Here is a 26,002-nt window from a genome sequence, read left to right as displayed (position 1 = left end):
CAATCAGCTAAAGTTTAATCTTAAAATATATTCCTTAGAAAAGTACATATGTTAGAATTCAAGTAGGTAACAATATGCTACTTTTTATCTTGGTCTATTTTAGAAAAATCCTCTCCTTGGCAAATAAATAGTATGTTGATATTGCTAGCATATTTTAATAGTTAACATTTGAAGTGCACATAATATTTATTTTAATAAAATTTGATACTTTAAAACAAGAAAAGAAAAACATTCTTCACTATACAAAAGGATTCAGTTTTCATATTTTAAGACCCTTTGGGAAATTTTAATGCAATTGTACTTATTAAAAGTTAATGCATATGCAAATTTTCATAAATTAATATTTGTAGAAATTAAGATACACCTCTCTGGCAAAGGCTATATTCATTTTAAATTTCTGAAATGTTAATCTCTCAAAATCCCCTCCTCCTTCCCACCACATTTCTGTTATTAATTTTCAGTGACCTCTCCCAGTAGTCTCTTACACCAAAACCATAACTCTTTCTCTTAGTTAGTGGCAGCCAAAAATATACCAAAGAATAGAATATTGTGATGCTGTCAGCCAATCCAGCAGACTAGACAATTCAGACTTCAAAATAATTCAAAGGACCTGAAACATGTGATAGCCTATACTTCAAATAAAGTATCTATCATGGTATTTCCTTTTTTAAAAAAAAATGAACTTTTCTGTCCACTGTGTAATCTAAAGAACATTACAGCATATGTGCAGCTTAAAGTGATAAAATATAGGTTTTTTAACCTGCCAAAAGGAGGCAAAGAGGTCAATTTACATTAACAAATCACAAATCTTATATTTTCCCATGTCTCCATAGCTGTCAAGTGATGGAGAGAGACTAAAGTCTAAGTCTATCTTAATCTGAAGCCCAAGCTCTCTCCACACTGTCTCTTCATTTTTCTTTATGAGTTTTCATGTGAATCATGCCTATGTCCTGGATAAATAATTGTGCTTATCTGGGCTGAATCCCCATGAGACTGTTATTTTATTTTTAGGAATGTGCTAATGTCTTTAGTGTCAACCAAGCTCATTTATGTTTATCTTGGTCATAAAATATGCCTCAGTTTGTAATAAAACATTAAGAGAAGGGAAAAGAAAAGACAACCAGAAAAACTGAGAGAAATTTGAAGCAAACAGGAAAAAAAGAAGCAAAGAGTAAGTGAAGCTTGATGCAAAAGAGATTTTTAAAAAGAAAGAAAAAAGAGATAAACTGAGAAGATCTTGAAAATAAAAAAATACAAAGAAGATCTGGGGACTTCATTCCAGTAGTGGCAGAATGGATAATTTTGCCAACTCTCTTGAGAAAGGAAATGAAAATATCTGGGCATACTATAAAAATCATTTTATTTAAAGTATCATAAAGCTAAAAAGAGTGCGGAATTACTGGGCCAAGAGCTTAAAAAAAATGCAAATCTAAAAATGTCACTCTGGCAGTTTACCACAGGCATGTAGACCTATCTTGAAAAGGCAGCCAATAGACTAAGCAGTGCTTCTAATATCTTCCTAGGACCAAGGAGACAAAATACGCAGTATCTCAGATAGGGAAACTTAAAAAATTTCATCAGAAGACATTAGAATAGACCTAACTAAATGGAGAGGAAAACTATGTTCATGGATTAGAAGACTCATTTTTATACTGATACCCCAAGAAACAAATAAGCCAATGGGACAGAATAGAAAGACTAGATGCAGGTTTATTGATAAATGGGCACTTGGTATATTTTAGATATGATACTCATAATAATAAGGAGCAGATGGTTTTAATAACTGGATATTCATGTGAGAAAAAAAAACTTGACTTCCAACCTCACACTTTATCACTGCCTGCACTGCTTCCCCATACTACTCCCATATGTACACTAGAAAAACTCTTTTATTTATACATTTGGATGTATGACATAAGAACGTTCATATGCTATGTGTAATAATGCAGTTTAAAAATTGAAACAACACATGTTCATAATGAGTAGAGTGAATAAGTAAACTGTGGAATGTTTGTACCATAAAATACTATAATGCAGTAGAGTGAATAAGTAAACTGTGGAATGTTTATACAATAAAATACTATAGTGCAGTAAAATTGAATTTAAATCTGAGAAACATAATATTGAAAAATTCAGTTACAGAAAAATAAAAGTATAATTCTCTTATACAAAATTGAAAACTAAAAATATATTATCCAGCAATTTAAACACATATAGGTCATATGACTATAAAGAATGTAAACGAATTGATGAAGGTATAGAGAGTGATATCAATTGTCTCTGTTTGCAAATGATATGATTGTATATTTAGAAAACTCCATTGTCTCAGCCCGAAATCTCCCTAAGCTGATAAGCAACTTAAGCAAAGTCTCAGGATACAAAATCAATATGCAAAAACTACAAGCATTCCTGTACATCAATTACAAATAGAGAGCCAAATCATGAGTGAACTCCTATTCACAACTTCTACAAAGAGAATAAGATACCTAAGAATACAACTTACAAGGGATGTGAAGGTTTACTTAAAGGACAACTACAAACCCCTGCTCAAATAGAGAAGAGAAGGCACAAACAAATGGAAAAAAATTCCATGCTCATGGATAGGAAGAATCAATATCGTGAAAATGGCCATACTGCCCAAAGTAATTTATAATTTCAATGCCTTCCTATCAAGCTGTCATTGACTTTCTTCACAGAATTGGAAAAAAACTACTTTAAATTTTATATGGAACCAATAAAGAGCCCATATTGGGCCAAGACAATCCTAAGCCAAAAAGAACAAAGCTGGAGGAATCACACTACCTGGCTTCAAACTATACTACAAGGCTACAGTAACAAAAACAGCATGGTACTGGTACAAAAACAGATATATAAACCCAATGGAACAGAACAGAGGCCTCAGAAATAATATCACATATCTACAACCATCTGATCTTTGACAAATCTGACGAAAACAAGCAATGGGGAAAGGATTCCCTATTTAGTAAATGGTGTTGGGAAAACTGACTAGTCATAAGCAGAAAACTAAAACTGGACTACTTCCTTATACCTTATACAAAAACTAACTTAAGATGGATTAAAGACTTAAACATAAGACCTAAAACCATAAAAAGCCTAGAAGAAAACCTAAATAATATCATCCAGGACATAGGCATAGACAAAGACTTCATGACTAAAACACCAAAAGCAGTGGCAACAAAAACCAAAATCAACAAATGGAACCTAATTAAACTAAAGAGCTTCTGCACTGAAAAGAAACATCAGAGTGAATAGGCAACCTACAAAATGGGAGAAAATTTTTGTAATCTATGCATCTGACAATGGGCTAATGTCCAGAATCTACAAAGAACTTATACAAATTTACAAGAAAAAAGCAAACAACCCCATCAAAAAGTGGGCAAAGGATATGAACAGACACTTCTCAAAAGAAGACATTTATGTGACCAACAAACATACAAAAAGAAGCTCATCATCACTGGTCATTAGAGAAATGCAAATTAAAACCAATACCACCTCATGCCAGTTAGAATGGCGATCACTAAAATGTCAGGAGTCATCAGATGCTGGAGAGGATGTGAAAAAATAGGAATGCTTTTACACAGTTGGTGGAGTGTAAATTAGTTCAACCATTGTAGAAGACAGTGTGGTGATTCCTCAAGGATCTAGAACCAGAATTACCATTTGATCCAGCAATCCCATTACTGGGTATATGCCCACAGGATTATAGATCATTGTACTATAAAGACACATGCTCATGTGTGTTTATTGCAGCACTGTTCACAATAGCACCAACCAAAATGCTCATCAATGTTAGACAAAATAAAGAAAATATGGCACATATACACCATGGAATACTAAGCAGCCATAAAAAAGGATGAGTTCTGAGCTTCATAGACCTAAGGCAAAAAAAAAAAAGGATGAGTTCATGTCCTTTGCAGGGACATGGATGAACCTGAAAACCATCATTCTCAGCAAACTGACACAAGAACAGAAAACCAAACACCACATTTTCTCACTCATAAGGGGGAGTTGAACAATGAGGACACATGGACACAGGGAGGGAACATCACATACCAGGGCCTGTAGTGGGGAGGTGGCCTAGGGGAAGGATATTAGGTATTAGGAAAAATACTTAATATAGATGACGGGTTGATGAGTGCAGCAAACCAGCATGGCATATGTATATCTATGTAACAAACCTGCATGTTCTGCACATGTATCTCGGAACGTAAAATATAATAATAATAATAATTAATTAATTAAGAGTGGATATTTCTAGGGGAAAAGGATGGGATGAGGGAGGGCAAGCAAGAAAGGGACTTAATGGTATGTTGTTCTTTTTTCTTAAATTGGATGGTATGTAATTGATATTTCTTGTATTTTGATTACTTATACCTTACATATATTTTATGATCATTCTTTTGCATTTAGTCAAAAGTTAATAGAAATGTAGCATTGGCCCATTGCTAAAGAGCCAAGCTGGAATTCAATCTTCATGAGGAGGTCAAAAACAAAGCTGAAGGTCACCATCACAGAACAAACATTTTGAGACAAGGAAAACTCTGAAATTTTTTCCACAAAATAAATTGAATCATTACTTCAACCCAATTACATAAAATATTGCTTCTTAAATGCTTAAAGTTGACATCATAGTACAGAAATAGTCATTTCTCAGCTCTGTTGATTATCAGATTGCCCCCATGGTTAGTGTACTACATATTTAAAAAACCAAGTAGGCACTCAGTTTCAACTGAAGTTAGAAAAAGAGGAATATATTTTTTTGCCATCTCTAGTCAGAATAGTCTATTGCTGGTAGTGATGTTGCCCCTTCTGCTCCAGTAACAACTGGATTAAAGTCTTGTCTCATTTCCACCTCCTGAAGTGAAAGCTTTGGTCAACAGTGATTATGCAATTTCTCTGAAGCAACTTCACAAACAGAATCTCTGTGCATGGCTTGAAGATGATGCTTTTTTAACATTTTCAGATGAAGCAATTTTTTTGCTGTCACTTATATTTTTATTTTTAATATTATTCATGAACTTACTGCTTTAATTTACCCTTAAACCTTTGGTCTAGAATGTGGCAATAGAACGTCGTAATTGAATTGCAGATAACAAAATAGTCTCTGGATTTCCATTTGCACTTTAGCTTTCATTTGATGCACAGCAATTTCAGCATCTTTCCTCAAGCAGAATAAGAAATGAATTTTTATAGCACGTGTCATGCAAGAAATATTTGCACTTTCAAGCATATCAGCAGATTCCAGCAAATGAGCTATTTTATCTGCAAAACAACAACAACAAAAAGTGATTTTAAGTCCCACTTTTTGGTATTATGCGTTCAGGTAGACTTTTAAACATAGAGTAGCTACTTTTCCATCCTATTTGAACATCTCTGTTGTATAGATATTTGACAAAGAGTTCTAAAACCTCTTGGATGTCATGTTTGTCATTGACTGAAGAAGAATAATGAGTGGTCCATTACCTTATAGCTACAAATCTTACAATGGTGCTCTAGCTGTAATTCTTTTCTGAACTCACAAACTGACAGGTATGAACATAGCATCATATCTTCTAAGTCTTCAAATCATTCATGCCCTTCACCATGTTTTTTTCATAGTCAATAGCAATACATGGTATTTTACTCATTTTCCTTTTAAAAATATTTCTTCAATCAGATTTGCTATGTCATTGGCTGTTGGAGATCCAGGCATCTCTCAGCAAGCTAGTAAACCAGAAACAGTCAGTTCAAGGATTCCAGAAGTGATACTGAAGTAGACATGTGGTGACTTTGTCTTCCCAAACATGAGACCAAAGCCACAGTTTGAATGGCACATTTTAGCTGAATGTTGAGGCCAAAGCTAACTTATAAACCTCAATGATTTTTATGTGATAATTATAAAAATAAATGGCTTAAAGTTAAAGGGATTTATGTATTTATTCAATAATATTTTTATGAGTACTTGCTGTATGTCAGACATTATAGCAGACACTGAGGATACAGTAATGAACAAAATAGATAAAAGTCCCCTCTCCTCATGGAGCTTACATTCTAGTTTACAGGAGCAAGGAGGAACAAACAATAACAACAAATCTACAAACTAATGCCAGAGACTGCCAAATGCCATGTAGTAACAGATCAAAGAGGAGAATCAGACTGGGTGGGGTGGAGGATGGGATTGTTATTTTCTAAAGGATGCAAAGGGAAGACCTCATTGATGAGGTGACATTTGAGGAGAGAATTTAAAACATATGTTTAAGTTTTCAAAAGCAGTATTTAGGAAAAAAAAAAAAGCCAAAGACTCAAAAATAAGGAATGGGGTTTCACAAGATTTCACAAATTTCACTGACAAAAACAGAATTCAAGATGTAAAAATAAAAAATGCTAACTTGAACACTTATTGGAAAGGGAATTTGTTAAATTATGATAAATCCATATAATTAAGTAATGTGTAGCTTTTAAAAGATGACACAGGTATCCACATCATGTTACTAAATTTTAAAAGTAGATTACAGAATTTAATATGACAAAATAATTATTTCCATATTGGTTTTTTTAAGTCTGGAAGATTATACAACAAATCTTTAGTAATAGTACATCAGGGAAATGGAATTTATAAGAGTAAAATAAAAAGATGTTGTCTTCCACTCATGCAAGTATACATTATTTTAAAATTTTACAACAGACACTTATTACACTACTGCCTAAGTATTTTTCAATAATTTAAGGAAATAATTTAAATTGAGTAATTTTATATTGATAAAGTATGCAATTGAAATTAAGGACATTATTTTCATGAACCTTCTATGGATGAAGGAAAAATGTTTAATAAAGCAAGTGTACAATGACTTAAGTATAATAATAGTAGAATAATTTTACTGACCATTCTCAATCTTCAACAGATCAACTGAGCAAAAGTAATCACAAAAGGCATCTGAATTCTGTCATTAGTAAGTCTGGTTTAAATGCTAGTAACTAGTTTTCAACTCTATATATATAGAGAGAGAGAGAATGGAACTTATTTTTCAACACCTTTGAAAATACACCTTTGTCACACAGCACACTACAAAGAATGCCTTTATAAATTCTAAAAAAAAAACAAATCACATAAGCATCTTGTTATAATGCAAAAAAACTTATAGTTCTGAAATTGAAAGAAATAAAATTTAACCACTTAAAAATTAAAGTCAGTTCTCCTTGGTAACTCTCAGATCAGAAAGGAAAATAAACTCTTTCATAATAGTTTGATACTAAAATATAATCACACCACTACATCCTAAAATGTCTGAATGCCATCAAAACTGTTATCTGAAAAAAATTTATACTACCAAAGTTTTGCATTGTTAAAAAAAGTGGCTTATAATAAATTAAGTATTGAGCTTAACAAGCAAAGAAAAAACAAAATTAATATTAAAAATAATAAAAAGAAATGCACACAATAGACATAGAAAATAATGATTACTAAAATAGTAGAACAAGACAATAATTGCAAGAGCTCTTCTTTCAAAAGACAACACAGGAAATGAAACTATTTTTCAGTACTGCATTAGAAGATGCTGCTACATTAAACTGCTACATTAGAAAATGCTTTATGATTTCCAGAGAGCTTTAGTATGAGCCTCGGCCCTGACTCCCCTGACTCAAACCCACGATTGACTTAGATACTGATATGGTTTGGCTGTGTCCCCACCCAAATCTCATCTTGAATCGTAACTCCCATAATTCCCACATGTTGTGGGAGGGACTCAGTGGGAGATAATTGAATTATGGGGACAATTTCCCCCATAATATTCTCATGGTAGTAAATAAGTCTCATGAGATCTGATGGTTTTATAAAATATTTCTCTTTGCACTTGACTCTCATTCTCTCTTTGACAGCTGCCATGTAAGATGTGCCTTTCACCTTCTGCCATGATTGTGAAGCCCCCCCAGCCACATGGAACTGTGAGTCCATTAAGCCTCTTTTTCTTTATAAGTTACCTACTTTCAGGTATGTCTTTATTAGCAGCATGAGAAAAGACTAATACAGATACAAACAAAAGCAGTAAACTGTAAAATTTAACCTACCTATGGAAAGTTCTAGTCACTGCTTTTAACCCTACGAGGTGGACTCCCCCTTTATGGTGCCTAACAACACCTTGGTCAGATGCTGTTTGTTTACAAATATTTTCATTTGTTAAAACTTAGTCCAGTGCAATTAAAATATTCAACTTTATATATAATTCAAGGTTTTTGCTTTTAAAGCATGCTGGACTTGAGGCTCTTGGAGCTTGTAACAGAGAAGGGATAAGCAAGCATCCCAATGCTAACCAAGGCTCATCACTGGCATGGCTCCATGATGGGTGACATCCAGTTCTACCTAAAAGTCTTTCCCAGCCCCACTCCTAACCTTCCACCACCAGTGACCCACCCCACATCCACTGCCATGATTCTGAAAGGTCCAGCTGGTGACCTCTGGGGTGAGCAAAGTACCATTAAATGGCTCAAGCACCCTAAGCAAGGTCCAGATGAGCCACAGGTAACTCATCAGACCTATCATACTGACCCCTGCAAGTGCAACCTGTGTGCCATTCAGCCCTGCCATTTCTTTCCAATCCTCTTTTCCTCCATTCAGGTAGAAACATGAGCAGATCATCATCTCCAGTGTCTGAGGTAATGTGCAAATGGGGAATAAAGAGCTAGTCCCCCACTCACTGGTACATCCTGATCTTTAAGAAGTAGGATCTTATCACTGTCCCCACTCCTGGGCTTCTGGTATAAACTGGTAAATCCCATAATAAACATGTATTCTCATTTTTCAACTCCCACTTATGAGTGAGCACATGTGGTGTTTGCTTTTCTGTTCCTGCATTAGTTTGCTAAGGATGATGGTTTCCAACTTCATCCATGTCACTGCAAAGGACATAATCTCATTCCTTTTTATGGCTGCATAGTATTCCATGGTCTGTATGTAACACATTTTCTTTATTCATTCTATCATTTATTGGCATTTGAGTTGGTTGCATATCTTTGCTATTGTTAGTAGTGCTGCAATAAACATACACGTGCATGTGTCTTCATAGTAGCATGATTTATGTTCCTTTGGGTGTATATCCAGCAATGGGATTGCTGGGTAAAATGGTATTTCTGATTCTAGATCCTTGAGGAATCACCACACTGTCTTCCACAATGGTTGAACTAATTTACATCCCACCAACAGCATAAGAGCATTCGTTTCTTCACAACCTCACCAGCAATAACTGTTTCTTGTCTTTTAATAATTGCCACTCTGACTGGTGTAAGATGGTCTCTCATGGTGGTTTTGATTTGCATTTCTCTAATGATCAGTTATGTTGAGCTTTTTTTCATATGTTTGTTGGCCACATAAATGTATTCTTTTGAAAAGTGTCTGTTCATATCTTTCGCCTACTTTTTGATGGGGTTGTTTTTTTCTTGTAAATGTGTTCAAGTTCCTTGTAGATTATGAATATTATACCTTTATCAGATGGGTAGATTGCAAAAATTTTTTCCCATTTTGTAAGTTGCCTGTTCATGCTGATGATAGTTTCTTTTGCTATGCAGGAGCTCTTTAGATTAATTTGATACTATTTGTCAATATTTATGTTTGTTGCAATTGCTTTTGAAATTTTTGTCATAAAATCTTTGCCCATGCCTATGCCCTGAATGGTATTGCCTAGGTTTTCTTCTAGGTTTTTTATGGTTTTGGTTACATAGATATAAGTGTGTCATAGTGATTTGCTGCACATATTAACCCATCATCTAGGTTCCTTCCCCTCACCTCCTACCCCTCAGCAGGCCCTTGTGTGTTCATTAAGTTAATTTTTGTGTAGGATATAAGGAAGGGGTTCAGTTTGAGTTTTCTGCATATTTTCCATGGTCTCGAGTCATTTTCTTAATAAATGGAGTTGACTCTTTGGCCATCTCCCCTACTTCAAGGCTCAGAGAACCCTAAACAATGAAATGGATTGAGGACCCAGTTTCCCTGTTTCTTCAGGGTGTTAAGTCTTATTAAGCCTTACCTAATGTCAGCCTGCATAGTCCTTGCACACCTCACCTCTGCCCAGTAGTGTTCCAGAGAGGAGAAAGCTGAGCACCACAAACTCTTGCTAAAGTAGGTTCTTAAATCAGAAATGACCAGTCTTCAGTTCCTTTACCACCTTTGGAGTGGTGGCTATTAGAAGGCACTAATCCTACTGTTAGGCCAAATGCAAGATGCTGACCAGTGTTCTGACCACCCAAAACCCAGTTTCCCTGTTCCCCAAGACACCTTGCACATCCCTGAGAAAATGTCCATATTGGCACTACCTATGAACACTAAATGACTGACAAATCTACCTCAGAAAAGTCCAGTGACACCTATTTCCATATACCTGCAAGTTGTCCCCAGAGGGGAAATAAAAGCATCCCGTAGACAGTATTTGAGGAGAGCAGAGAATCTAGGCTATTTGAAAGAAATTTTCACAGCAAGATGCTGACCGCCTCTTGTGAAAGACAGAAATGACCCGCAAGCTAGGTTAAACCAGAGCCCCAGAGAGCCTGCTGCTGAGAGAATCAGCTGATGAGGAAGAATAACAGCTGGGCATGAATGTGAAAAGCGTTACTTGTGATTGAGTCACCTGTATTGCAAAGGGCTGACTTCAGTTCACTATTGTTCAATTCTTTCTATAGCCTTCTCTCTAGCCTCGCAAGAGAAAATTATGTATGACTGCTGAGTGAATGCTGGTACAAGATTTAGAGTCCATATAAGGAAAAGAACAACTTGTTTGATTGCTATGATCTAGTCTTCTCAGAACATGAGGATACCACAAATAGTGACAGTTAAAGATTTCTGGTAAGTGAATATTTTTGTTTTGCTTTTTTATAAGCTACCTCTACAGATAAGTTAACAAAGTGAGAGAATTTGGAGAGAGTTTTAAAGAATGCATGGAAGCTGGTTATTCATTCTGTGATACACAATGTTAATGTTTACCTATTCCAGAAGACACTTCACACTGTCATTTATAACATAAGAGTATTTCTAACCTTACTTGCCAAATGTTCAACTTATTTGCCTGGGGGTAGCTCGATGTATAGGTTCTATGACAGCCCCCAAAATGATATATTCACATCCTGATACCAGACCCTGTGAATGTGACATTAGTTTGAAAAGGGTCTTTGCAGATAGCATTATCCAGGTAGACCCTAAATCCAGTGTCAAGTGGCCTTATAAAAGGAGAGTAGAAGAGGAGAAGACAAAGAATGAAAGGCCATGTGAAGACAGAGGCAGAGACTGCTGTGATGCAGCCACAATCAAAGAACTCCTGGAGCCACCAGCAGCTGGGAGAGGAAAGGAGGGATCCCTCTAGAAATCCCCTAGACTTTTCAGAGCGAACACGACTTGGATTTCAGACTCCAGCATTCAAAACTGTGAAAAAATAAATTTCTACTATTTCAAGCCACCATGTTTGTGGACATTTGTTACAGTAGCCAAAGGAAATGAATACACCCCTTATGACATCAACATTATATTTAACCTCCTATTGTCCAATGTACAGTAGAGAATTATAATGAAGGATTGGATCAAGAGGGTGACTGGTATGAGTACATATGCAGCTCTGCCCCAAATCCCCAGATGTGACAGAAAATCTTTAGTTTTTGTTTTATCTACAATAGAGATACTCTAAGGGGACTAGAAATTAAGAGAAATATCTGTATATAGAAGACAAATGAGAGTGAATTTAAAATCAAAACAATGCTCCAAATCTACATATCAGAGAACTTCTGCAACAGATGGCAACTGTTGCAGAGATGCCCCAAGTTCTGTGGTAGTAAATAAAGAGGAACCTAAGGGACCCTAGAGATGAACTCTTGGGAAGATTTGTCTAAGCAGCAATAAATGACCATCCAAGAGGTCACTCCTTCCCTTCACGGGCAGGTAGTATACTAGTGGAGTCATTAGCCCCCAGGTTGGCGCAGTAAGCATGGGCTCTTGAGCAGAACCCAGATTGGAGGGTGAGTTCTCCACACCCAGAAGACCAGGCCACTTTGCCTTACAGACAGTCTTTCTGCCCTGAAATCACTGGAGATAGTCTGTGGTAAGCAGATACAACATTCATAGACATGCCAACAGGAACCTCACATTCTGAAATTAGCAGGCCGACTAAAAGAGGAGGGTAACTGAGAATCACCAATAAGTTGGTTAGTGGGTATGAAAATACCATTAGATAGAAAAAATAAGTTCCAATATTTAATTGTACAGCAGAGAAATTATAGTTATTCTATATTTCAAAATAGCTAGAGAAGAATTGTAATGTTCCAAACACAAAGAAAAGGTAAGTGTTTGAGGTGATGGATATTTCAACCACCCTGATTTGGTCGTTTCACATTGTATACATGTATCAACATATCACATGTACCCCAAAAATATGCACAACTATGGTATATCAATTAAAAATACCCAAAAAATTAAAAAGAAAAATAAATATCATAAAAGGAACATCTGTCCACAAACTGAGGAACTTGTATACAAATGTGGCAGACTTTGCTACATACCTACCAAATATCCATTCTCTCTTTCCTCCTTACTACCAGAACCTTCATTGATTGATTGATTGACCAGAACTCTACTGCTCAAGCATATAGGATACAGATCTGGCCAGTGAAACACAAGAAGTCTGCTGAGTATTTATGGGCATTTTCTTTCCTAAGTATAGCAAAACCTGCTAGTTGTCTCCTCACACTCATTTTTCTTTTCTTTATTCATTTTAGAACCCTTGATTTTAGCCAGACCTATGGCCACCTAAGTGAGAAAAAATGTAGACTACATTTCTCCATGCAACCTCCTAGTGACTAAGTGTAACCACATGACTAACTTCTGGGCAGTGGGGTGTAATTCAATGTGTGGTGGATGACTTCCAAGATGAAACTATAAAGAATCAGTTTATCCCCTCCTCATCTTCCAATTTTTACTTGCTCAGATAGAGAAGTGATGGTTGGATCTTGAGCAACCAAGTTGAATTGTATTGGAAGAACTACATGTTTTGAATGGCAGAACAAAAAGATAAAAGACGCATACGTTCCTGGTGTCATGTAGTAGAATGTCAGCTCTTCAGATTTCATTAATATAAGAGCTAGATAAGCTTTATGTCACTATAATTTTGGATTGTTGTCACATGCATCAGTTATACTAATATAGATATCAGTATTTCTTTTTATTTTGCATCCTTCCCTCTGGCCTGAAATGCATACCCCATGCTAGGAGGTATAGCAACTATGTTGCATACATGAGGATGAGGTGTATATGCTCAGAATGGTGGCATGAAAGGATGGAAGGAGCCTGGTCCCTGAATGACAGGCCTGGATGCTCTTTGCTAAACTTTAACTGGTGACAAAAATGAACCTATTACATGTTTAAGTTGCAGTTTATGGTAATTTCTGTTACTTGCAGCTAAATATGATCCTGTCTAATACATCTCAAAGGAAAAAAGGCTCATACAGAGAAAAAATTATTTGTTGTATCCATTAAATAAAAACAGGCTGATACAAAAATGAACCAATTATAAGCATTGAAAATGAAAATATACTTATATTTCATTTTTCAGTATGGCTGAGAATGGTTGTAGAACAAATTAATAAGCTAAGAGAGTAATTTCTTCTGGGTCACAGTGAAACAGAAAATTAAATGAAGAATATAAATGCCATTTTATTAGCTTCCTAGCACTGCGGTAACTGGGTGGCTTAAACAATAGAAATTTATTGTATCAGTTCTGGATGCTAAAAGTCCAAGATCAAAGTGTTGGCAGGGTTGCTTCCATCTGACGGCTGTAAGGGAGAATCTGCTCCATACCTTTCTCCTAGCTTCTGGTGGTTCGCTGGAATCCTCTGGCATTCCTTGATTTGTAAATGCACCTCTCTGACCTCTTCTTCCATGTTCACATGGTGTTTTCCTTGTGTGTGTGTCTGTGTCCAAATTTCTTCTTTGTACAAGAACACTAGTCATGCTGGATTAAGGTCCAGCATGACCTTATCCTAATTACATTTGCAACAATCCTGTTTCCAAATAAGGTCACGTTCTGACCTTGAGTACACTGGAGGTTAGGACTTCAACATATGAACTTTGGAGAGATCCAATTCAACCCATAACATAGGTTCAAGACAAGGAGAAAAGATAAGAGGAGGCCTAATACTCATGATATAGAAATTCAAAGGTAAGAAAGACAGAATTGAAGAATGGAAATTTTTTTAAATAAATAATGGTAGAAATTTTTCCTGAGTAAATGAATGACAGAAGTTCACATGTAGAGAGAATCCACTGAATACGGAGAAAGATAAATGTAAAAAGACCCACTCCTAGTCAAATCATAATAAACTTTGACAATAGGAATAAACACAAAATGTTTCAAACATACAAAGTCTTTAAAACTTACACTTCAAAATAACAAAAAAAATAGATTAACATTAGACTTCACAAGAAGTCCACTGGGGGCAAGAAGATAGCGGAGCAATACACTCAGAGCTTTAACAGAAAAATTATTTTGAATTATCATTCAAATGGGAGGAAAAATTAAAAATTATGTTAGCAGTTAAGTAACTATTGATCCAACTGTAATTCCATAAGGGGAAACTGATTAGTCCCAGTCAGTCAGAGCACTCCAGTCCTCTTGCTAAGACTTGACTCAGAAATGATCATGTGACACATTCCAGCTGAGGCACCAGGGAAATTTGTTGAGTCTCTAGAACAGTGTCTTCCTTATTCTCCTAGGACTGGATCTCTTCCTCTCATTGGAAATGGACATGAAAACTGATCATCCATTGCTCAAGCAGTCACCCCACAGTCACAAAAGGTACCATATTTAAGATGAAACCGGCATCCATTCCTTTCTCAACTGAAGTTCTACAAGAGAATTAAAGCCCACCAAAAATGACTTGTGTGACTGTTTCATCAATTCCCTCAAGTATAACACAGACTTAGATACTATGCTGATGCATAGGAGATAGGTTAATTTATTACATTCAATGGGTGTCTTATGTCATTAGTGCTTCATTTCTACAGTGGGGTGAGAAGAGCAAACCTACAGGCTAAATCCAGCCCACCACCTTTTTGTTGGAACTCTGCGCTCATTTGCTTACATACTATGTATGATTACTTTCACACTGCAAAGGCAAAGTTGAATAGTTGTGATAGAGGTTATACAGCCTCCAAAACCTAAAATACTTGCTATCTGGTTGATTACAGGACAAGTTCCAGCCTGATTCTAGAGAAATCTCAGCTGAGAAAGTCGGCAAAGAAATTTGGCTGTGTCTACCTTGATTTTTACCTCATCAGTGGGCAGGGGCTACCTTCTTCAATTGCACCCCTATTGCTGGGTCATTATCAGGATTAAATGAGTGAATAACTGCAAAACACTTAGAATAGAGCCACATAGTAAGCACTCAGAAAATGTTAGCTCTTCTTCCAAATCTGATACCAACTTCTACTTACTTATTCTGCAGGCTGGCAGTTTGGCCTGGGCTCAACTGGATGGTTCTTCTGACACTGGCTAGACTTGCTTTTGCAGCTGCAAGTCAGATTTAGGCAGCTCTGCTTCTCTGGATAGCCCCAGCCAGAATGATCCCAATCACATGTCTGGCAGATAGCTAGCTACCTGTCATTAAGGCAGCTGGGCCATGTGGTATTTAATGAGCCTCTGATTCCCTTCCTACTTCAGTCCCTTTTGGAACCCCCTAGCCACCATGAAAAGCCATGTTTTTATATTATGAAGCCATGTTTTACATTGTGCTTCATCAAGTTAATATATCTGCATCTACATCAAGTTACTATATCTTATCCTAATTGAAATATCAAACAAACATTTTAAGTACTTACTATATGTCAATACTCCATAAAATGGTTTTGCTTTTTCCTTCCTTTTGAAATTCAAAACTTTATTTAAACAGAAGCCAACTGGCTTTTCATGGTGGCTAGGGAGTTTCAAAAGGGACTGAAATAAGGAAGGCTTCATATGGTCTCGGTTTGAAATTGGAGTGGTATTACTTCCACTGTACTTCGTTAGTCAAACAAATTGCAAGACCAGCTATATTTGAAGAGTGGGGAGATAGATTCCACTTCCTGATGAAAGGAGCTACAGAGCCCCTTTGCAAAGGGACATGTATACAAGAAAGAATAATTGCAATTATTTATGTGCATGATCTATGTCAAGTTAATATAGCTTAACCTAGTTGAAATATCAAACAAACATTTAAGTACTTACTAAATGTCAATACTCCATGAAACAGCTTTGCTTTTTCCTTCCTTTAAAATTCAAAACTTTATTTGAACAGAGTCCTTTTAAAAATAAATAAGTTATTTTGCTCTTAGTACATTTGTGTCCATGGGAGGACATCTGAATGCATGTAATAATGAACACTGTTCAGCACCATGGGCTCAAGAAATTCAGCTGATTGATCCTCAGTCCACTCTCCATCTGTAGCAACATGCTGAGCTTCTTGAATTTCAATATCTCTTTAAATAAAATTGCAAAATGAAACTCTCATTTTGTTTTAAGTGCATAAAGTGAAAGAAAATATTATCTTCTGGCTTTTTTAGCTTGTTATGAACATCTTTATAATGTAAAAATATTGCAATATACCAGCCACATTATCTTCAAAAATAACTTTTTCTTTCACTTAAAAATGGAAATAATAAATAATGATAAAAAATTGGAGAAGAATCTAACAGTATTCTAAGACCTCCAAGCCTTCCTTTCTCCAAATGTGTAAATCATTAAGTATTCAAATGATTAATGCAGTCATGATCAAGCTGATCAGAATAAATCATTTATATGTCCACCCTTGGCTATCCAACTTCATTAGCGCTCTTAGGAAAATTAAGATGTCTTCACATTCCAGGCCTAACAAAGTGTTCTAGTTTCTCCTATTACTTATGAGCTTGCCAGTGCTTTTTCTATTAATTAGATTTGTTTTCTCCCCTCCACCTCCAATTTTGGGCAAGGTTTACATCCCCTTACTTTCTGAAGCCTGGCTTCAAACCATGTGAGATAGCAAAACAGTTTCATTTTTGAAATGCAACTGGGAAAAGAGAAAACATACTGACTTTTAGCATGATAATAAGAAGAAGAAATAATAGTAAACATCTATAAAGCACTTAGGGTATGTTAGGCACTCTTCTAAGTAGTTCATACACATTAAGTTATTAATCTTCACAAAATCCCACAATATGATATAGATGTTATAGAATAATATATATGAACATATATAAAATATTTTCCTCATTTATAGATAAGAACTGAGATACAAAGAGGTTAAAGGCTTGCCCCAGTCACACAGCTAAGCAGTAGAACTGGGATTTGGCCCCAGGCAATCTGGTTTCAGCCCTCATTAATTTAACCATTTTACTATGCTGCCTCTCCATAAAAACACTCAGGAACCATGTTGAGATTATGAAAGATCTAATTTAATGCAGATACTTGATCCTGAGGCTGGCCAATGAGCAGTATTTCAGTTAATACCTGTTCTTATTCCAGATTTATCCTAGGGAAAAACAAATGCAGTTCAATGACTGATACCAAGGGCCAAACAGAAAGAGTGGGCATTGGGGATTAGAGTTGGGGTCATGGAAAGGAGGCGGCTCTGCGGGAGGCAAGGTAAATCAAGGTGAAGAGAGTATATCTGGGAGGGAGATGCTCTAGAACTGGATGAGAAGAGGGTGGCAGCATGGGGATCACACAGCATCTAATAAAGAAATGCCATACACACTCACAATGAGGCAGAATAAGCCGAACAAAGTAAATGAACCACTCACAGTTCCCTGCCCTAACAGGATCTTAACATGCGTGACCACTGACTTCAGCCTATAGTGAAGATCTGCCTGCACATCATCTGTGTCTGCTAAACTAATACTTTTCCTCTAATACATTTTCTCACCCCAGCCTTCTCAGATTAAGAGCATTATAAGGGGTGGTATTACATCTTGATAAACTGAAAAATGGCTCTTTCTCTTCCTCTCTTTCTCAGTTCTCATTCCCCTTTTCTGTTTGTATTGGAATGCAAACATGTTGTTCCCTCCAAATGAAATGTATATGTTAATTTATTTGATGGGCTTGACAAAATGGCTCTAAAATAAAATGCCAGGTCTCTCTAGATTGTCACAAATAAAGGGCCCTGGACCTTTACAATAATTTATAGTGATGTCATACGCAATGATGACATTGTGTTCAGAGGAGCAAGCCAGTTATAAACACAATTAGGATAATCCAAAACGGGATGAGGGGTGGCAGGGTTGCATACCTAGGCACTGCAGTACAGAGCCCTACAGTTCTGGACCAAGACCATGGCCTCTGTCAGGGAACTATTCTCAGTTTGAAAAACAGCTCTTGACATGCTACTAGCTGGAGACTGGGCACTCACATGGAACACCAAGTGACAAAACAACCTGAGGTACACATGATGAGCTGGGTGAATCACTAAGTCACAATATCGTGGTACTTGGGGACTAGGTTTAGGCAGTTCCAGAAGATGTGAGATATTCAAATGCATAGGATACCCAGGCTCATACTGCTGTTGGACTGGGGTGCATTTTCCTTCATCCATACCTACGGCTTCATGAAGAGTTTTCTATAGACAAACATCAGAAGAAGAAAAGACCTAGACCCAGTTCACAGTTATGTTGGTGCTAGCTAGAAATGTACCACCACCACAATACAGCCCCACTCAGAGATGCCCCAGAAAACACTGATGAGGAGAGATTCTCCCAGTGTTTTGAGAATCCTGGTTAGTTAGTCTGACTTATGGATTAAACAGGCACTTAGAAATCAACAAATGGCTTGGCTGAATTTTCAGAGTGCTGAAGGCATCAAGTTTGAAAAATCAGTTGCTATGAACTGTGTTGAGGTCTAGGGATGGATTTATGGGAGTGGGCACAAAATATGAATGTTTGTGTCTCACGTGAATGCTTACCAGACTGCAGAGGAGAAACCCAAACATCAGATGAATGGAATTGTGCATTTTATGGAAGTCAGCCATCCTCTGAAGGATACTTCAAGAGGCTCTTGAACCAAGTGGCTATGGTAGCAGGGATGGCAGCTCTACACAGGCCCAACAACATAGGTTACCTTCCACCAAGTCTAAGCCAGCAACTGCTACTGCTGAGTGCTCAACTCCTCAATGCAGAGACCAACACAGAGCCCTCAATATGGTACCATTCATCATTGGACATCTCCATCTTAAGGGGAATAGAAGCTCATCTTTATCAGAATCCATACCTGCTTCATATCACATTCCCTGTCTTCATTGCTTCTGCCAGCTCCTGCACCTGGGGATTTATAGGATGCTTAATCTCAACATGGTGCTGTGCATTATATTTCTTCAAACCTTTCATCTTAAGAAGGTACAACAATGGGCCCACGACCATTGAATTCACTGGTCCTACTATCTACTCCATTACCAGGAACAGCCAGCCTGACAGAAAAATGGAGGAGCCTACTGAAAACTCAGTTGAAGATTCTGCTTGGGAATAACATCTTATAGGGTTGGGAAACTGCTCTCCAAGATATAATATAGTTGATCCTTGAATGATGTAGGGGTTCATGGCACCAACCCCCACACAGATGAAAATTTGTATATAATTTTTGACTTTCCAAAAACGTAATTATTGATAACATACTCTTGATGAGAAATCTTACCAATAACATAAGCAGTCAATTAACACACGTTTTGTATGTTATATGTATTATATACCGTATTGGTACAATAAAATAAGCTAGGGAAAGGAAAATGTTACTAGGAAAATCATAAAGAAGAGGAAATGCATTTACTATTCATTAAGTGAGAATGGATCATTATAAAGATCTTCATCTTCATCATCTTAACATTGAGTAGGCTGAAGAGGAGGAAGAGGAGGGATTCATCTTGCTATCTCAGAGGTGGCAGAGGTGGAAGAAAATCCACATATAAGGGAACCCAAGCCATTCAAAGCCACGTTGTTCGAGGGTCAACTGCATATGCTCTGAATCAAAGGCCCATATATGGTACTGTGTCTCCAATAGCTAAACTACATGTCTAGGAACCAATGGCTGAAAGTGGATGTAGCTCCTCCCGCCCTTATTCTTCCTAGCAGAATTTATATTTCTTGTCCTGAAAAGTTAAGCTCTGCCAAGACAGAGTCCCTAGTTCTTATTTAGAGTGGGGGATGGGGAAAGGTGAAGAGCACTTTAACCAGATGACACAATAAGGATTCCACTGAACTGAAAACAGTAACCATTACCACCTGGCCACTTTGGACTCATGCCCATGAACTAGCAGGCAAAGAAAAAGTTACTTCTTGCTGAGGTAATCCAGAACTGATTATCATGAGAAGTTGCAATATCTACTCCACAATAGAATAGAAAGGGTTATTTCTCAAACGCAGAGGATTCTCAGGGTATCCCTCAATACTTATATTGTTTTGTAATAACTTAATAAAAAGTTACAATAACGATTATAGACCACAGACAAAGCCACTAAGGACTTGAACCACTTAGGGATGAAGAAACTAGAATTCCTACCAGGCTAGCAATCAAGACTAGCAAATGTGCTTTCCTGGGGAGATAGAAATCTAAAATGAGAATACCAATTATATTCTTCGGATCAGCTACAAGCAGTAGGAACTGTGGCTTAGTTCATTAACCCTCTTTAAGTGCCTTTAGGAGATTGCAACTTATGTGGATTCTATAACAAATGATTTGTACCTCCCATGTCAGAGAAAAAAATTAGGGGCGTCTTGGTTTAACAAAACTGAAGGCCCACTACCACAGCATAGATGTCAGAGGACAGTTTGTGCAGTGTATCAGACACAGCTTATGCATCCTGCAGATCATTTTAGCTTTGTCAGCCTCCTAGGCCTGCAGCCACTTCACTTTTCACCCTTGATAGATTTGCCCTGGGTGAAGGCCAGATTCTGGCAGGAGCAACAGCAGATCAGGTATCCATCTCAACCCACAGGTCCACAGAAGCTCTAGCTTCTCCAGAAGTGGGCCACAGAGGCCAGATAACAAAACCAGAACTGCAAGGGAGCCAGTGCCCTATGGGGTAAATGTTAAGAGACAGAAAACGGGAAAGAGCTGTCAGAAAAATTCTTTTTTCTTCAGACAGAAAACAGGAAAGAGCTGTCAGAAAAATTCTTTTTTCTTCCTTTCTCTGAGGTACTGTAAGTTTTTATGGCTTGGCTAGAGGCACACCACATGACTGAGCACCTGGTTGTTTTCTCATGAAGGTGTGGTCAAATCGGTAATAGACTACCTTATATGTACTTAGCCTCCCTCCATGCCCCATGCCCCTTCTTTCCTTACTCTTGTTATCCTGGAATTGCACCTCCCAAGAAAGCATTAGCACATAAGCTTTGCCTAAGTTTCCACTTTCTAGAGAATATAAATGGAAAATGATGTCTATCAGACCCAGGGTGCTGTTTCAAATGATAAATACACCATGACACTCCGTTAATAAAAATTGTATTCTTCTAGTTTATAGGGATGAGAAAGGGTGTAACACCATGACATTGGACTTAGAAAGAGTGGACCTAAGTTTGATCCTGACTCTGCTACTTACTGTATGACACTGAGTAATTTGCTGAACCTCATTACCCCTTCTGGTCAATAAAGGCTCAGCATGATAACATGTGTTCTCAGGGAAGACTGCCTGTGAATCAGTAGGAAATTTACAGGCATCTCAAAGCCTCAGTTTTCTCATATGTAAAATGGAGATAGTAATACAATCTACCTAACAGGTTTGTTTTTAGGATTCAATAAGATCATCATTCATATAAAGTGTCTTGTCTAGTATCATCTCTGAAAAGGAGTAAAAAGTTGCCCCTTTGAAAAGTTGTGAAGATTAGGTGCCTTCTCCAGGCAGGTTTTGGAGCCATTTGAGTTAGGTCTGGGCACCTGAGCTATTGTAAAGCATGACATAACTATAAAATAATGCTTTTTCTAGGGGAAAAAAATTACCGTGATATAATTTGTGTCTGGTCATTCTTCCCTCCCCCGTTGATAGAATCCTGAACCCATTTACATCATCTTCTCAATCCAGTGAGTTGACTCTATGCCAACACAGACTTCAGCCCAGATCCCACCCTACCCCCAACAAAGTTCATCATTTCCTGCCTTGGCTGCACCTCCCTCAGAAGGGAGATGTGGCAAGTAACAACAACAATATTGATAATGTTTCAAATTTTTATTCAAGTCCTAATCTGAAATAAATACTCCAGAAACCCAAATGTTGGTGGGTTCTTACCCAAGACTTGAGAGGACAGATTCATATCAAGTGATCTTGTTCTGCTTGACATATGAGTTAAATATCCCCCTGTGCAAAATAGTTTAGAAATAAAGAAAATGAACTTAGTAAAAATTACATGTCAGAACACACTATATAAGATTTTATAGATTTATGTATAAAATCTGAGTCTATTCGGCTGGCCAAGGATCCTATTAGCCTAGTAATCTGGAAAGCAAGAATTCATCTATCCCTTCAACAAATAATTATGTGAGATGGGAACACAACAAGCACCAGGTTTTGCAACAGACTCAAGTTCCTGGGCAACATTATTAGAACAGCTATTCTTCCTTTGTACTTGACTCAAAAGTCCCGTTATCAATTCTCAGAGTTCCTGACTGACGACAACCACAACAAAAAGCCGTGGGACCACTGAGATCCAATGCCATCATGATTCAGCACAGATACTGTTTAATGGTGACTGAAGCAAACACTAGAGTCCACACTGACCCCTAGCCACTTCTCATTACCACATTGACCTCTCCCTGATAGCCTCCATGGATATTCATCTCCCAAGAGATTCCTCTTTGATGACTTATAATTACCGCAAAACACTGTAATTCATACAATTAATGCTTTATTGTAAACATCCAGCTAATACTGATTTCATCTGCTTGGCTGATTAAAGGCTGCCTGTTACCAAGAAACTTTGCAGCCATCTCTCCAGTTAATTAATGTTTTCAGGCACTTGTGTGGAAGACAACAACAACAGAAGTTGCTATCTAATTGCCATTGTTTACCACAAATTGCAAGTTGCCATGGTTACTTCATACTTTGCTATCATCATCATCATCATCATCCATATTTGTTGATTACCCACTTAAATGTATTCTATTACACTAAGTGCTTTAATGTGTCCTAAAGGATAGCTTGCCCAAAAAAGGCTAATCATGAAAATAGCACACCAGAGTCTACTGTTCTAATATTTTTTAATAAAAATTATTTTTACTTGCTTTTGGAACCTAAAATATAGCAGTATAAAACATTAGTAAAATATCCCTTTATTTGGTAATCTATACCTTTTTTCATTTTGATTTTTTTAATGAATATTTGGTAAGTCCAGTGAAAACAAAGTTTAAACCAAAAAGTGTACAAAAATATAAAACAACTTAATTTGTGGCATGAGTGTGAGAAATTGAAGGAGTATAGGAATAGAGAGCCTATTCAACCCTAAGGTTGCAATTTCTTTCTTTGGGTGAAAGAGATTGAGAAGATTTGATTACATGTTCTTTTCAGAGTTAGCCACCCTAATTTCTTCAATAGTGAATAATATTTATGTAATCATAACATGGCAAAGGTTCTCAGTTTTGGAGTTAGTCTATAGACAAACACAGGAGAAAACTATATGCAGTATGGAGAGTAAATGTGAATATCAACAATGTAGAGTTGATGCTATAGCTGACAGAAGGCCAGAGGTGAAGTCAGTGAAGAAGGGTTGAAGGAAGTATGGAGAATGGATTTCTTCCTCCAACCTAGTGTGGAATTAAGAGAGAATTTCACCAATTAAAGTTGGTGAAATAAGAAATAAAGGGTTTGGTATGTTATTGAAGTATGTCTTGGTAACTAATAGAATTTAAATGATGTAATTAGTAAAGCAAGATATAAGGAAAGCAGGTCGAGGTCTGATCTAAATACTCATCTTTCCTATAAAGAAATGGAAAGGATTCTAAGCTGATTAAAGAAGAAATATAGGTGTATATATAATATATGGCATTCTGGGTCTGTGTTTTTTGCTCTAAAAATTTTATTGAGAATATATATTCCATTTAAATTTTCAAAATCAGTTGGAAAAAAAATCAAGCTTATACTAAAATAAGTGACTTATAAGCATCACTTTCAAATACTAAACATTTTCATTTTATTTCATTTATGTTTTATTATACTTTAAGTTCTGAGGTGCATGTGCAGAAAGTGCAGGTTTGCTACATAGGTATAAACATACCATGGTGGTTTTCTACACCCATCACCCTATGATCTACATTAGGTATTTCTCCTAATGCTAACCCTCCCTTACATCACCACCCACCAACATGCCCCAGTGTGTGATTTCTCCTCCCCATGTTCATGTGTTCTCATTGTTCAACTCCCACTTATGAGTAAGAACATGTGGTATTTGGTTTTCTGTTCTTGCATTAGTTTGCTAAGAATGATGGTTTCCAGATTCAACCATGTCCCTGCAAAGAACATGAACTTATCCTTTTTGTGGCTGTATAGTATTCCATGGTGTATATGTGCCACATTTTCTTTATCCAACCTATAATTTATGGGAATTTGTGTTGATTCCAAGTCTTTGCTATTGTGAACAGTGCCACAATAAGCATATGTGTGCATGTGTCTTTATAACAGAATGATTTATAATCCTTTAAGTATATACCCAGCAATGGGATTGCTGTGTCAAATGGTATTTCTGGTTCTAGATCCTTGAGAAATCGCCACACTGTCTTCCACAATGGTTGAACTAATCTACACTCCCACCAACAGTGGAATAGTGTTCCTATTTCTCCACATCCTCTCCAGCATCTGTCTACTGATTTTTTAATGATCACTATTCTAACTGGTGTGAGATGGTATCTCATTGAGGTTTTGATATGCATTTCTCTATTGACCAGTGATGATGAGCTTTTTTTTCATATTCTGGTGGCTGCATAAATGTCTCCTTTTGAGAAGTGTCTGTTCATATACTTTGCCCACTTTTTGATGGAGTTTTTTGGCTTTTTCTTGAAAATTTGTTTAGGTTCTTTGTAGATCCTGGATATTAGCCCTTTGTGAGATGGATAGATAGCAAAAGTTTTCTCCCATTCTGTAGGTTGCCTGTTCACTCTAATGATAAGTTTCTTTTGCTGTGCAAAGCTCTTTAGTTTAATTAGATCCCATTTGTCAATGTTGGCTTCTGTTGCCATTGCTTTTGGTGTTTTAGTCACGAAGGCTTTGTCCATGCCTATGTCTTGAAAGGTATTGCCTAGGTTTCCTTCTAGGGTTTTTATGGTTTTAGGTCTTACGTTTAAGTCTTTAATCCATCTGGAGTTAATTTTTGTATAAGGTGTAAGGAAGGGGTCCAGTTTTCAGCTTTCTGCAAATGGCTAGCCAGTTTTCCAAACACCATTTATTAACTAGGGAATCTTTTCCCCACTGCTTGTTTCTGTCAGGTTTGTCAAAGATCAGATGATTGTATATGTGGTGTTATTTCCGTTCTGTTTTAGTCTATATATCTGTTTTGGTACCAGAATCATCCTGTTTTGTTACTGTAGCCTTGTAGTACAGTTTAAAGTCAGTAGCATGATGCCTCCAGCTTTGTTCTTTTTGCTTAGAATTATCTTGGCTATGCGGGCTCTTTTTTTGGTTCCATATGAAATTTAAAGTAGTTTTTATCCAGTTCTGTGAAGAAAGTCAATGGTAGCTTGATGGGAAAAGCACTGAATCTCCAAATTATTTTGGGCAGTATGGCCATTTTCATGATATTGATTCTTCCTTTCCATGTGCATGGAATGTTTTTCCATCTTTTTGTGTCCTCTCTTATTTCCTTAAGCAGTGGTTTGTAGTTCTCCTTGAAGCGGTCCTTCACCTCCCTTGTAATTTGTATTTCTAGGTATTTTATTAACTTTGTAGCAATTGTCAATGGAAGTTCACTCATGATTTGGCTCTCTGTTTGTCTGGTTTTGGTGTGTAGAAATGATTGTGATTTTTGCACATTGATTTTGTATCCTGAGACTTTGCTTAAGTT

General features: G+C 36.8%; 1 long non-coding RNA gene across 1 annotated transcript in view; it reads right to left on the bottom strand.

The window, feature by feature from the left end:
* The window catches only part of LOC144581809 (uncharacterized), a 49,589-nt gene extending 27,284 nt beyond the window's left edge, over window positions 1–22,305 (bottom strand). The window contains exon 1 of the long non-coding RNA XR_013533076.1: window positions 22,243–22,305. This is a non-coding gene — a long non-coding RNA (uncharacterized LOC144581809). The remainder of the gene's footprint in view (window positions 1–22,242) is intronic.
* Window positions 22,306–26,002: the final 3,697 nt, after the last annotated feature.

Source organism: Callithrix jacchus, chromosome 3 (assembly GCF_049354715.1).
Source record: "Callithrix jacchus isolate 240 chromosome 3, calJac240_pri, whole genome shotgun sequence".
NCBI lineage: Eukaryota > Metazoa > Chordata > Mammalia > Primates > Cebidae > Callithrix > Callithrix jacchus.
Note: the sequence above shows the minus strand (reverse complement) of the source record. Positions and strands in the feature narration are given on the sequence as shown.